Source organism: Canis aureus, chromosome 19 (assembly GCF_053574225.1).
Source record: "Canis aureus isolate CA01 chromosome 19, VMU_Caureus_v.1.0, whole genome shotgun sequence".
In the NCBI taxonomy this organism is placed as follows: Eukaryota; Metazoa; Chordata; class Mammalia; order Carnivora; family Canidae; genus Canis; species Canis aureus.
The window spans coordinates 18,016,363-18,032,018 of record NC_135629.1 but is presented as its reverse complement, the minus strand read 5'-3'; the positions used below and the strand labels follow the sequence as shown (position 1 = coordinate 18,032,018).

Below are 15,656 nucleotides of genomic sequence, written 5' to 3'. Positions count from 1 at the left end.
TCATTAATCTGAAAATCAAGTGAAATCATCTTTCCTGGTGATCTACCTAAGAATGTTACATACAGATACACAACAGCAATATTACAATCCCCAAACCTTTTACAAGATGTCCTTCTAGAAGCAACACATTCATAACTACCCAAGGTGCTATTGTTTGCAGATAAGATTTTGCGGTGCAAGTGTATTGCAGTGTATCTTTTTATTACTATCACTTAGGGAGGCCATGCTTTGTAAATACTATCACCATTCCATTGACTTCTGAAATTGAGCTCGCGCTATTTTCATCATTTATTTTGTTGAATTGTGCATGGGGAATTCACCATATGGCTTTAAACTGTTTAAGACCTCAGTAGGAATGTGTTTTGCATATCAGATTCTTGGGGGAAATACACAAGTCGTGTATCGTTTGGAAGATAAGTACCTGGAGACTTACATGTAGCTAAGAGAGGAAATGATGAAAAATTAGTTTGAATTGTGACTATGTAGCAATTTATGTAAAATGTGAGTAAAGGGGCACTGTTCGGTTATCTGTTGCCACATTACTAATGCATAACTTTAAAACAGCCATTTTATGAAATCTCATGCTTTTGTGTGTCAGGAATTCAGGCAGGGCTAAGATGGATGCTTTCTTCAGCCCCACCTGGTGACAACTAAGGTGACATGGTAGTGTGCAGATTGTAGCTGGGCTGAGCTAGTGTCCCCAGGATAGCTTCATTTGCATGTCTGGTGCTGTGCACATGCAAAAAAGGCTGAACCCAGTAGGTAGGTTGTTGAACTTCTTACATGATGGCTAAGGATTCCAAGAGTCCAATTTAGAATATTGTCAGTTCTCGTAAAGACTAGACCTGGAACAAGTTCAGCGTCCCTTCCACTGTAGTCCAAAGCATAAAACACCAGTCCAGATACAAAAGGAGCATTCGTGCAGCTACCCTGCTGTGCTGGAGGATTCTAGTAGACAGGGAAGGAAGAAATGGACATGCTAATAAAGAGGATTATCAGACCTGCCATGATACCATTTACTCACCATATGACTGATTACAAAGTGGAAGAAAACATGGAACACAGGTAGAACAACCCTGTGCCCCACAGGGACACTCCTTTCTCTTCCTACTTCCTAGATCTCTTGGGCCCAGGAGAACACACGACTTTGAGAAGGGAGTGTGACAGGACAGTGAACTTTGGATAGCCAAAGGCAGCTGTGTGGCGAGGGAGGCTAGAAGGAGAGAATGGACAGCTGAGGACCCTTCAGGCTGAGATTCCGTAGCAGGATGGGTTTTTTGGATGCTCTGTACCTCTCATCCATTTGCATTTATCCTTACTCGACCATGTAACTTGGAAGTGGCTTGGCCTTGGGAGAACTAGGGGTACCCTAGCTGAGTCAGAAGGACCATGGCAAAACTCAAATGCCAGGAAGCAGGAATTGACTACTCAGATTGCACAGGCACCAGTCTTGGGGGCGGTGGGTGGAGGAAAGAGCTTTTTCATGTCCTTCTATTGATCTGTCACAGCCAAAAGCACATAAAGAAGCAGGCTTCTTGCACCAAAATGATGATTGTGCAGTTGGCTTCAGTCTTTCTTTACCTGTAATTTTCAGAAACAGGATTATAAAGGAAGGGGACTGAAGGGGCGGGGTGGGGGGGGATCGAGTACCAACATTATTCTCCTGTCTTCCTGCAGTGTTGTCAAGCACAGAACAAGAAGCAGGTCAAGAATATACAGCAAGGGAGCTGTCCTGGGCTGTTCGTTTTCTCTTCAAATTCTCCCTGGTAATGGATGAAGAACAACCGCTGCCATGTCTGATAGGGGTTCAGTCTGTGTTCTCATTGCCTCTACTTCTCTATTTCCTCACACCTTCCCATCCTATTCTTCTGTGGCATGCCATTTTTCTCTTTGTGCTTGGGAACCATACGCACTATCATTCTTATTCCTCTGTTACATTTTCCCACCCTTCTGATAAACAGGAGTAGATGTTTTTCTCCTGCAGTCTTGCAAAACGCATGTGCAGAGTATTGCACTCTATGTTTCATATTTCAAAACTAATTCAGCAGGCAGAATGCCATATATGTAACCCTAAAATGCTCTGTTGTGGCAAATTTAATTCTATAATGGTAATGCTGAAAATCACCTTTAAGAGACACACACACATATCATTTAATGTGATGCTTATAAAAACCAGGTGTTAAATAAATGAATAAAATCAATAAAAACTGGGTGTTTAAACAAGGTAGGTATTAATCCTATTCAGGGAGGTTAAGGGAACTCATGGCACCATTTATGTGAGAGTGGAACTGGAAATCAGATTGTCTGATTTGGTCTTAAGTTGTTTAATGGCAAACCATTTAGCAGTTGATAAAATGTTCCCTTGTTCAGAAAACTTACATTTACAGAATAGATTTCATTTTTAGGTGATACAACCTATAAACCCATATTAAAAACTGTTGAGACTGTTGAAACACAAGCAATCCTCAGATTTTTTCCCCCATGGTTTCTTTTGTTAGAGCAAAATACATTTTTACTATAGCAGAGAGCACTTTTTGGGTAGTTTTGTTTTAGCAATTGTCCATCTTCTGTCTTATGCATCCTTTCTTGACTTTTAAGTGACCACAAAGCCTGTTCTAACGTTCTCTTTGACACACTGAAATTTATTTCTCATGAGCCATTCTGGATAATTCTTTGTTCAGTCTTTTAATCACTAGATCACTGCAACCTTCCCCTTACTGGATTTCTGCTTTTTGTAACCACTCTTATCTACTAAGGTCTAAATGTCACTGTTAAAATCCCTTTTCTCACTTGTCACTTTGACCATGATGTCATTTACTTCCCGAAAATTTCCCCTGGCTCTCCATTGCTTTGCAGGCCAAGTAACTGTCACACTTCGTTTCCACATTCAGCCAGATTCAGCCTTCATTATTCCCTTCTACTTTCCTGTATCCTTAGAGACCCTCTCCTTTTACTCAACTGCTGGCTGTTCCAGCCTTCTTAGAGCTCCTGTCTTCTCAGACACATTTCCTGCTGTTCTTTCTTCTTAAAACAACTGGTCACTCGATCATCTTCTATTTTCTAAGACTCCCCCAAATACAACATCTTCATTATTTTTTTTCATAATGTACTTACATTTTAATAGCACATTAAAAAAAAAGTTTTGCTGTAAAATGGAGGTTTTATTTCATTTCTGTGAATGAAACACTAGCGTCAGTGAGAAACAATGAAAGGTAACTACAAACATAATACAATGAAAACAGTCTAAGATCATTAATACTAGCTGGATACTATTAGCTGCCGAAGGCTCCAGTTTGAAGTCCTGCTTCCTGTCTCCCTCTATAAAATAAATAGCAAGATTAGTAAAGTTAAAGTGTTGTTAGTGATATATTAGGACCTACCTGAGACTTCCACTTTTTGTTTACAGTGAGAAGGACTGCAAGAAAACTCAAAGGGGTTGTTGACTTAGGTCATGCCCAAAGTACTTCCTAAGATGATCGCGGTACTAAGAATAGTGCTCTAGGACATGCAGCCCAACTTCAAGGGATGAAGACATCCTTTAGAAAAACTCATCACACTTCTCTGCCTTTGTCCTATTAAGTTCCTGCATTTAGTCCTTAAATGAAAATTTGTGAAGTTCTTGCTGTGTGAAAATCATTATACTAGCTGGATAAAGTCCAAGATGAATTAGACACAGAATGGCCTGAAGATGCTTACAGCTACCACCAAACACATGCCGATCGATTGATCGATTAATCTATCTATCTATGCATTTTCTGGGCCTGACAGTCCTGAAGTATTCTAAACCTCCAGTTTAATTAAGGTACTCAAGGGGCACCAGGTTGCTCAGTTGGTTAAGCATCTGCCTTCAGCTTGGGTCATGATCTCAGGGTCCTGGGATCAAGCCCATTATTGTCATCGGGCTCCCTGCTCATCAGGGAGTCTGCTTCTCCCTCTTCCTTCCTCTGCTCCTCCTCACCACTTGTACTCTCTCTCTTTCTCTCTTAAATAAATAAATAAATAAATAAAATCTTTTTAAAAATGAGATAAAATTGTCAGGAAAGAGGTAGAATTTGAATGTCAAGGAAGAAATTCCATTGCAATTACCATTTTCTCTGAAGCAAAATAAACATGCAAGCCCTATTTAATGAGCGATTAATTTTTAGCACTATTTATCACACTGTAGGTTAGTGCTGTTAAACTTCTTGGGTGATAAAATGTGATTTGATTACTTTTCTCAAGTTCCAAAATGCTTTTCCACAAATTGTAAAATAGGAGCCCTTCCTAATATGGTGTGGGCTTAGAGAAAGCCAAATCTAGGTGAAAGATGGGAAGCCAACCTAATTCCTACTTGATTGATAAGTCAGGAAGTGTGGACATCCAGAGCCATCATAAGGATGTTTGAGTTCTATGACCTTGGAAGGTGCTTTCCAATTCTGAGATGGCCAGGAAATCAGATGTCTCCAGCAGAAAAACACAGCACCTTTTGTGTTTTTCAGGTGAGTTAATTTCTTCTTTATGTCTCAGAGTACTGCTGACTCTGTGTTCTGTGGTCCCTTTCTAGGACCTGGTTCTCAGTTCTAGAAGCTTAGATAATGCAGATAAGGCTACTGTGTGTTTGGTTCTCTACACTTAATATGCTTGTGAAATGAAAAGAAGAAAAAAAAAGGTAAAATAATGATAAGGTCATTAAATACTAAGAATTAACCATGAAATACCAGGATTTTCTTATTTGTTGTGTATGTTTGTATAATATTTACACATTTTTTCAAGTGAAAATATTTTGTGCCTTTTTTTTTCTTAGAGACATTGAAGTCATGTGCTACATTATCAATGTCACTATTTTTTTTTTTTTAGTTTTATCTTATTTTATTTTATTTATTTAAAAAAATGTCAAGCTGTATTTATTTAGGTAATCTCTATACCAAGTGTGGGGCTTGAACTCATGACCCTGAGATCAAGAGTCACATGCTCTTCCATCTGAACTATCTGGGCACTCCTTTTTTTGGGGGGATATCACTTTCTTATTGGCCATCACATAACAATTGACTTGTTAAATCTTTTTATACATTGCATTTTAATTACATCAGTAATTTATTTAAAAAATAGGAAAATTAATATCCACAGTATTGATTGATTGATAATGGATATTCTTGCTTCTGATAGCACCTTGAATAATGCATCCCTCTCTTGATTACTGTAGATATTTCATTAATACCTAGAAAATACGGAAAATAGAGCTTCTTAAAGTTCAATAGGAAGAACTTGTGTGTTAGTAGAGTTGATAAACATTAGTTGCAGGGATGTGAAATATTCTAGCTTTATCTTCTGAACTTATTCCTTGCACATATTAATCATGTGCACGTAATAAATAATACTGACAAGGCATAATTTTGAGACCATAAAATTGAGAATTTGAACACATAGCATATGTGGGCATACACATACATATACATAACTGCTCTTTGGTAAATCTACATAACCTTACTTATGCTGAATTCACTCTCAGGCTCTGCTTTCTCATCAAGCATTTATCAGCAAAATGGAAACCTCTGAAAACTGTCATGGATTTGCTTATACTGCTATATGTTCAGTGCAAAAAGTGACTTTTATTTCTTGGCCACATACTAGGTGACTAATTATAAAACTGTATTGTGCATTGAAGCACATCTCTCAAAAGCTTTACAATCTGACTTTTGACAAGGATGCCATTGCCATCTGTTGAATGATATGATAGTGAAATTTACTTGAGGTGACCATTTTATGAATTATGAATTTTTTTTTACTTTCAGCATTTCCACTCATTTTTTTTTTTTTATTTGTTGGTTCCATGAATCAGTCAGTGTCATCAAATTTGTCAACTGCCATTCTAAAAGCTTTGGAAATTGGTATGATGAAAGTCTTTAGAGATATTTTAAACCCAAGAATGTGGGATCTGAGACCTGCCTGCCCAGATATGGCGGAAAATGTAAACAAAAATGATGTTTTGTTAAAAAAAAAAATGATGTTTTGGGATGCCTGATTGGTTTAGCGATTGGGTACCTGCTTTCAGCCCAGGGCGTGATCCTGGAGACCTGGGATCGAGTCCCACATCAGGCTCCCTGCATGGAGCCTGCTTCTCCCTCTGCCTGTGTCTCTGCCTCTCTCTTTCTATCTCTCATGGATAAATAAATAAAATCTTTAAAAAAACCAAAAATGATGTTTAAAAAAGCACTACTGTAGTTTAGAGGAACAATACTAATCAGAAAATATTTAAAAACTCAGCCACCTGACTGGCTCAGCCAGTGGAGCATGTGACTCTTGATCTTGGGGTTGTGAATTCATGTTGGGTGTAGAGATTATTTAAAAACAAAATTTTTAAAATACATGCATACATACATACCAATGTCTGATGATACAATTTGAATTGAGGTATTGTGGGGAAAATATTACTAGAATTTAAAGTTTTGGCTCTTTGAAAATATATGGCAGAATAATTCTAGATACTACAGTTGTTTGTTGTTGTTTTTTTTTTTTTTTGCTTTGTTTTCTTTTGATTTCTTGTGAATCCAAAGCCAACTTTCCTATATGACAGTTGAAAAGAATCTTCTTACTTCTTGTGTATTCTTTTTAATGTGGTCAGGAGAAGGATTAAAATGAATACTCTCTTTCATAAAGCAATTGGGAATTAATTCTGAAATAATGTACCGGAGAATGCTCTTATGAGTGAAAGAATAGCCTTGGAACCCTAAGATAGTCAACATATACCAGACCTGTCTATAAAAAAACCCATAAAATAGTTTGTGCTTATATATATATATATATTAAAGATTTTATTTATTTGCTCATGAGAGCGAGTACAGAGAGAGAGAGAGAGAGAGAAAGGCTGAGACACAGGCAGAGGGAGAAGCAGGCTTCTCACAGGGAGCCCAATGCGGGACTCGATCCTGGGACTCTGGGATCTCGCCCTGAGCTGAAGATGGCTCTAAACCACTGAGCCACCCGGGCTGCCCTAGTTTGTGTTTATAGATATCTTGTATAAGATGTGGATTTATCAGAAGTATTTGAATTTCATACTTCCCTATGATTGCTACCTAACCATAGATATTGGCAATATATTTGGGAAGCTTGTTTCCTCCTTAGGTTTAAGATGCCATTGGACGCTCTAAGAGCCTTGTGGAGGTGACCTTTAACATTGTCAAAGTGGAACATACATTTGGGAAAGGGCTGCTACATATGGCCTTTCACACCCAAAGAGCTAGCCTTTTCCCGTTTGCTAGCATTTTTCTAATTTGACAGTGGTTCCTGAATGCCACACCCAGACTTTCTTTCTTTAGCAATGTTGATTTATGAAAATGCTCTGATAGAGGCTCAAAAGCTAACACCAAATTCAGCAGTGCAGAAAGCCTCCAAATCATATTCTTCTTTTTTGTCAATATTTTCACTAGGGCAATGTAAGATATTAAATCACCTGGAATTAGTTATGTGCCATTTCAGCAGCCTTTTGTGCTCAATCTACTACAAGCTGTTTGTGCTGATTAGCAGTTTAAAAGTCTGCAGAGGAAGGGAATTTTCAGTAGGTTCTTTTCTTTTTCCTCTTTAGTCCTGTGTTCACTGGGGAAGGAATTACCCTCTGTGCAACTCCTGAATAATTTGGTTGACCAGATTCATGCTGGAAAAGAACAGTATCAGAAAAAATTTACCTACGTGTCTGTAGCTGTGCTTCCAGATACAAAACAGAAGAGCCAGTGGCTCCACGTGAAGTGTGTGTGTGTGTGTGTGTGTGTGTGTGTAGCTCTGATTCCAAGGAATCATTCATTCATTCATCAAATATTTATCGAGCTGTTTAGAAATCCCAGGCACTGTGCTAAGCACTAAGATGAAGACAAATTCCCTGCCTTCCGGAGTTTACCATTACTGAGAATGTCAGCCAAGAAATAAGTAAACAAAATCATTACAGGAAAGAAACAAAGGGCTATGAGAGAGAAAAATGAAAGAATTTACTTTTAGAAAGGGTTTTCTGAGAAGGTGACTTTCAAGGCAAGCCAGAAAGGGAAGAAGGCAAACAGGAAGAAAGCCAGAAGAGCAGGGTTCCAGGCGGAGGGGCAGCAAGCGGAAAGGCACTGTGGAAGACAGGGATTTGGCATGGTCTGGTGCTGACAGAAGGCTAGAACCTGGAGCGTAGGAAGCTTGGGAGAGATTGGCACAGGAAAGATTAGGGCAGATCTTGTGAGGCCTTACAGGTCACAGATGAGAATATGAATTTAAATTGCCATATAGGAACTTCAAAGGAATCCAAGCAGTTAAAGCAAGTTGATCTGATTTATGTTTGTAAAAAAAAATCACTTTAGCTGTTGTGTGAAGAGTGGATTGCAACAGGGAGCAGGATCAGTTGCTATTCCACATGGGGAATGAGTACAACTCGGACTTGAGCTAGGGTGCGATAAAGGGGATTTGTGAGACTGTTTATTGTACTTTTAATAAGATGATATGGGTGGTTTGGGGATTGTTGTGAGAAATAGCACACAGCCCTTGAAGGCAGAAACCCATGTAGGAAACAACCACAGAACATGGAGTTGTGAGACAAGGAGGTTTGAGATATGTGTTTCCATGCTGCCTGCTAGCAGAGGGGTTTGGATGAGCCCCAGGAGGGCTCAGGGCTGGAGTGAATGACATTTAGTGAGCTTCTGGTCTGAAGGAGGGCATGCACTGCTGAAAGAATATGATACACTGCACTGGGGGAACCTGCTCATTAATTCTTATAGCAGTTTTGTGTTGGGTATAGAAGATGAAAGACATTTTCCATTCAATTATTGATCACAGGCATGATATGTGTTGATTAAAATGGCAAGATAATTGTATCAAATAGAATTTGATTACGTTTTTTTCCCTAGCTGTATTTTAACATGTATTTGTTTACCCAGATAAGTAGAGAACACAGTACCCAGCTCCCCCTTTCCAAGGAAGGAACCAACCTATCATTAAAAGGGTTATTGAATAGCAAGTAAATTATGTTGATTTTATTTTTTAAATTTAATTTTTAAAAGATTTTATTTATTTGAGAGAGAGCGAGAGCAATGAGAGGAACAGAGGGCGAGGGAGAAGCAGACTCTCCGCTGAGCAGGGAGCTGTTGTGGGGCTCAGTCTCCCGACTCCAGGATCATGATCAGAGCTGGAGGCAGATGATTAACTGACTTATTCACCCAGGTGCCCCAATTACGTTGTTTTTAACCCAAATTCCCACCCTATTTTTTGTCATATACATTAATAATATGAAATGCTTCTAAATGTGTTCTTTTAGGAGGATTAAAGTTTAGCCTTTGAATGTTTATTTTCATATTTATGTGGAAAAGATATAATCTATTAGTTATGCAGTTAATGACAGAGAACAAAGAATAATTTTTAAATTTTAAGAAAAAAGACAACACAATGGAAAAACAAGCAAAAAGAAAGAACACATTTTAGAAAAAAGAAACTCAGGTGGCCAAAAATACATGTAAAGATACTCAACCTCATAATAATTAGGTCAGTGCAAATTAAAATCTGAGTGAAAATAAATTGTAGTTCATCCACATCATGGAATGCTACTCAGCAATTACAAAGAATGGACCATATGCAATAGCATGAATGATTCTCAAAAGCATCATGCTGAGTAAAAGAAGCCAAACACAAAAGGTCAAATACTGTGTTTCATTTATTAGGATATTCTGGAAAAGGTAAACTGGAGAGACAGAAATAAAATCACTGATTTCAAAAAAAAAAAAATCACTGATTTCAGGGACTAGTGGGTGGGGTTGGGAGCTGAAGTGATGGAATATTTTATAACTTGATTGTAGTCATTTTTTTTAATGTCTTATTTGTTTGAGAGAGAACCCAAACAGTGGAAATGGCAGAGGCTGAAGGAGAAAAGCAGGCTTTTCTGGGCAGGGAGCCTTATGTGGAGCTCGATCCCAGGATCTCAGAATCATAATCTGAGCTAAAGGCAGATGCTTAACCAACTGAGCCACCCAGGTGCCCCGGTTGTAGTCATGTTTAAACAACTCTATACTTTTGTTAATACTGGATTGTACATTTTACATTTGTTAATTTTATTGTATATAAATTATATCTTAGTGAAGCTAAGTTGAAAGCATTGAGGATCTGTGTAATTGGGCTACATATTGGGCTGTAACAGTGAAAATATCTAGGACTAAAAAAAAAAGAAAATATCTAGGACTGAATGTTGTAAAGATATCAGGAAATGGGAGCATTCATACTCTGCTGGTGTGAGTAAAAAGTATCAGAACCCCCTTTGGGAGAAGGAATTCACAGTAGCTAGGAAGATTAAAAACATTTATACCCTGGGATACCTCAGCTGTTCTGCACCTGCATGATTACCCAAGAGGAGTACTCACACATGTGCTCAAGTGGAACTATGCTACCAGGGAGGAAGAATGGCCTCTACTATTTAAGGTCTTTCTAAAAGCTGGGCTAAAAATCAAGTTGATAGGGGCGCCTGAATGGCTCAGTGGTTGTGCCTCTGGCTTTGGCGCAGATTGTGATCCCAGGGTCATTGGATCAAGTCCTGTATTCAGGCTCCTCACAGGGAGCCTACTTTTTCCTCTATGTTTCTCATGAATAAATAAAATCTTTCAAAAAAAAAAAAAGAGAATCAAATTGGCAAAAGACAGAGAATAATAGGGAAATCAGATTTAATTTCATATACATGAGAAATCCACACAAACATGGAAATAGCAAAGTGAGACATATATGTCCTTCTGACTAAGGAGAAGGGGTTAGGGGTCCACGACTTCAGAGGGAATGCATGCAGTCCTCAGGAAGATGAAAAAGAATAAATGCTTAGAAAACTGTTCTGAGCCACTCAATAACAGTGGACCTAGAGAACTTTGATCAAACAGACCATGCTAGTTTCCCCCTTGTCTATTATAATAATTCAAACATAATGTAGTTATCTATGATGATAGCTCTCTTCTTGGACCAGATCCTCTATCTGATTTATTCTTAGGTAGTTGAGGGAAATAAAGATCTTTTCCTGAATCTGCTGGGGTTTGACTGCTTTAATTTTTTTTTATTTTAACGATTTTATTTATTTATTCATGAGAGACAGAGAGACAGAGAGAGAGAGGCAGAGACACAGGCAGGGGAGAAGCAGGCTCCATGCAGGGAGCCTGAAGTGGGACTCAATCCCAGGTCGCCAGGATCATGCCCTGGGCTGAAGGCAGCGCTAAACCGCGGAGCCACCCAGGCTGCCTGGTTTGACTGCTTTTAACTCGAAAATAATCCTCATACCAAAGTGGTCCCTCCTAGGGCAGCCTGCCTTTATCCCCTACAATACAAGCATCTTCTGTGCAACCATTTGTTTTCTTTGTTTTTTTTAGTAGGCTCTCCTCCCGATGTGGGGCTTGAACTCATGACCCCAAGATCAAGAATTGCATGCTGTCCTGATTGAGCCAGCCAAGTGCTCCTTTGTGCAACCATTTGTAGGAATTAAAAAATGGAAACAACCTACATGTCTATCAAGAGGGGATAAATAGCTTGAAAAATATAAAATATTTAATATATGCCTGTTGACTTCTAGAGAGCAGTTCAAGTGAACTAAAGATGAATGTAGATTTTGAAAACAGTTTATGTGAAATAAAAAGCAAGTGTCAGAATGATAACTTGTATATGATGCTGTTAAAAAAATAAAACTCACCTGAGTAAGTCTTTAAAATCTTATGGGCATGGGATCCCTGGGTGGCGCAGCGGTTAAGCACCTGCCTTTGGCCCAGGGCGTGATCCTGGAGACCCGGGATCGAATCCCACGTCAGGCTCCCGGTGCATGGAGCCTGCTTCTCCCTCTGCCTATGTCTCTGCCTCTCTCTCTGTGTGTGTGTGACTATCATAAATAAATAAAAATTAAAAAAAAAAAGATAAAAATAAAATCTAATGGGCTTTATTCAATGATTCTTGACTCAGGCAGTATCCCATCTAGCAAATAATGAAAGACTTCTAGAGGCAGAAAGGAACACATACAAGGAGTAGTAGTAGCAAAAAGTGAATTATTTCAGGGAAGGTCATTTTCCTTTAGAAGGCAGTAGGAGGTCTATTTGGCAGATTACCTCAAGAGTGCTGATCAGATAATTCTTTTTTTTAATTAATTAATTAATTAATTAATTAATTAATTTATGATAGTCACAGAGAGAGAGGGGCAGAGACATAGGCAGAGGGAGAAGCAGGCTCCACGCACCGAGAGCCCGATGTGGGATTCGATCCCGGGTCTCCAGGATCACGCCCTGGGCCAGAGGCAGGCGCCAAACCGCTGCGCTACCCAGGGATCCCGATCAGATAATTCTTGATTGGTGTAAGATTCCATTTTTGGGACAGACTAAGTTAAATCTTGGTGTGTTTAGACTCAACATAAGCAACTCCATTTGGGGCCTATTGTCTCAGTGTTAACAATATCAATTATGTGACTTAAAAAATACTCGTGCAACATTATATTATCTTTGTAGAATAGTATAAAAATGTGTTGCTTACACATTAAATTAAATATATTGGTTCTTTGTAGAAGTAAAGGGTAATGGATTTAGAAGAGAAATTTAAGGAGCTTTCAATTTAATTTCTTGTATTTTCTTTATTTAAACAGTGATTTTTGGGGAGGCCTGACTAGTTCACTTCGTAAAGCATGTGACTCTGTGATCTCTGGGTTGTGAGTGTGAGCCTCTTATTGGGTGTAAAGCCTACTGAAAAAATAAATAAGTAGGGGATCCCTGGGTGGTTCAGTGGTTTAGTGCCTGACTTTGGCCCAGGGTGTGATCCTGGAGTCCTGGGATCAAGTCCCTCATCGGGATGCCTGCATGGAGCCTGCTTCTCCCTCTGCCTGTGTCTCTGCCTCTCTCTCTCTCTCTGTGTCTCTCATGAATAAATAAATAAAATCTTTAAAAAAATAAGTAAAAATAAAAAGTGAATTCTAAGGCAAATATGATAAAATGTTAATATTTAAAAATTCTAAATGGCAATTATATAAAAAATTTTAATTATATTTTCTGTATCTACATTTCTTTATAAAATAAAACCACTCCTAAGCTACATTGCAAAATTATGAACATAAATTATGTGTTTTTTGATCCTCAAGTGTAAACATTATCACTGAAGATAGGTAAGTAAGATGGTCTTAGCTCTTTACTGCAATATAGGCCTATCAGAGTGTTAAAGGTAACAGACCCTAACCTCATTCAAAGGTTAACTTGTAGGACAGCCCCAGTGGCCCAGCGGTTTAGCGCTGCCTGCAGCCCGGGATGTGATCCTGGAGACCCAGGATCGAGTCCCACATGGGGCTCCCTGCATGGAGCCTGTTTCTCCCTCTGCCTGTGTCTCTGCCGCTCTCTCTTTGAATAAATAAATAAAATCTTAAAAAAAAAAACAAAGGTTAACTTGCTTAGATCTAAGAGAAATCTCATGCCTTTCATTTTTAATTTCATGGTAGTTGTGAAAGACTGGACAAAAAGTCAACTCAATCTTCACAAGAGTAGAGATAAACCACATAGTCACACTTCAGTACTTAACATCCATTCAAAGATTTATTTATGTATGAGTAGTACTTGGTATATCAGGTAATCTTCCCAAGGATTATGTTGATTCTGTAAGTGTGCTTACCATTGGAATATAGATGAGCACACCATTGAAGAGTGAGTTTAAATTGTGTTTAATATTAAGTTAATGAGACTGAAGATACTAAACTTATGCAAGATACTAGTCTAGTGTACCTAAATATTTATTTATTTATTTAATTTATGAAAATATTTTATGTGCTCAATAATGATATGACTACATATGTGACAAATCTTATTTAAAAATTTAGGTTTCTATAAGAAGCAGCATAATTTTAACTTAGGTATATGAATATAATATTATTTCATCTCCTTGCAAAATAATTAGAAGGCATCATATATTATGTATGAACCTAAGAAGTACCAAAAATTGGCTCCCAAAATCAAAATCTAAGTTCTTATCTACACACATCTGCGTTACTCAACCTGTATTAATTTCCTGTTGTTGCTGTCAACAATTACCACCAGGTTAGTGGCTTAAAATAACACAAACTTGTTTTCTTGCAGTTCTGAATGTTAGAACTCCAAAATCTATGTGTCAGCAGAGCTATTTTCCTTTAGAGCTTCTAGGGGGAGAATCTGTTTCTTTGCCTGGGTTTTAGAGAATCCACCTTCATGCCTCAGTTTATGGCCCTATTCTTCATCTACAAAGGCAACAGTGTAGCATCTTCCAATTTTTCTTTCTCTGCTCTGCCTTTGTTACCTGTTCTGACTCGCACCCTCTGTCTTCTTCCTACAAGGAATCTATGATTATATTAGACCCATTCACATAATCTGGGATAATCTCTTAGTCTCAAGGTCCTTAATGTAATCACATCTGCTAAATCCCATTTACCATGTAAGGCAACATTCTCACAGGTTCCGGGGATTAGGATGTAGGTATTTTGTGAAGCCATTATTCAAACAATTACAACACCCTTTAAACTATTTTCTGGTGAAATATGCATGAAATTAAATGAACTTTTGGCAAAAAGTTTTGGTCCATCAACACATTTTGGTGATCACTGTATAACATAGTGATACTTAAGTGTTATGGGAATGCAAATCTGCATTATGATGTTAATATTATACAGTAAACCTCTGTAAGTATTGGCCCATAGAGCTAAAATAACTTTTGTAGGGACACTATACTATCTTTTGTTTTTAAAGGAGTAGTCTATTTAGAATGTGGTATTTTTGTACTGTAACTACATTGTATCATGGATAATGAATAGGACATATCTCAGAAGATTGTTGCAATTACTAAATGAGTTATTTTTAAAACTGTTAAAATGGTGACTGGCATGTAGCTTTTGCTAAATATATGCTTGTGGCATTTGTTAATATTACTAGATTCACTGAATTATCAAAAATCCTATTGGCTACATTAAGTAATAAAATTTAATGAAAGAGAAAAGTGCAAAAAATGGATTAAAATAACTCAAAAGGACTGTGTGAGGTACTAATTAACTAGAGGATTAAGATCATAAACCCTTTATTCTTTCAATAAGCAGTATTGGGCACTTAAGATACCCCATTGTCTATTAACTTCAGGAACAATGGTGAGCAACTGGAGTGGTACTTACCATTAGCCTACAGTCTAACTCAGGAAGATTGTTAACAGAGGAATAATAAGAATTGGGATGGAAGTTGTACAGGGTATCAAATTGTCTTTTATTCGATTCTTAGAGTTAAGCCAAATTTGACATTTTTAGAAATCTGAAAATGAATGTAAGAAATTTGCCCAGTAGACGGAGTCTAAATTAATTCTTAAAGCATATCTTTTTTTTTTTTTTCGTTTGTAAGAAGCTCATAAAGCCAAAGTGAAAGCTGGCTCAAATATAAAACAGTTCAGTTCCTTATGCACCTGCACACACTGATAGTCCCACACTCACACAAACATACATATTTTTTGCCACCACCATTATCTGGAAACTCAGCAGTGATTGTGCTTCTCTTGATATCTAAAATCAAGAGAGTGATTGTGAAATAGGTAATGAGGGAGATAAATAGTACTTTTATGCCCTTTCTTAAAGTGGAAATATTTCTATGACTTGTTAGAGAAAAAAAAAATTACCTTATAGTACTAGTAGTTTTTCTTTCCCCTCATTTTCCAAAATGTTTCCT

The 15,656-nt window shown here is 37.8% G+C and overlaps 1 protein-coding gene across 9 annotated transcripts in view; it reads left to right on the top strand.

The window, feature by feature from the left end:
- Window positions 1-15,656, top strand: part of CHL1 (cell adhesion molecule L1 like) — a 195,940-nt gene that overhangs the window by 13,973 nt on the left and 166,311 nt on the right. The gene's annotated exons all lie outside the window — the stretch shown is intronic.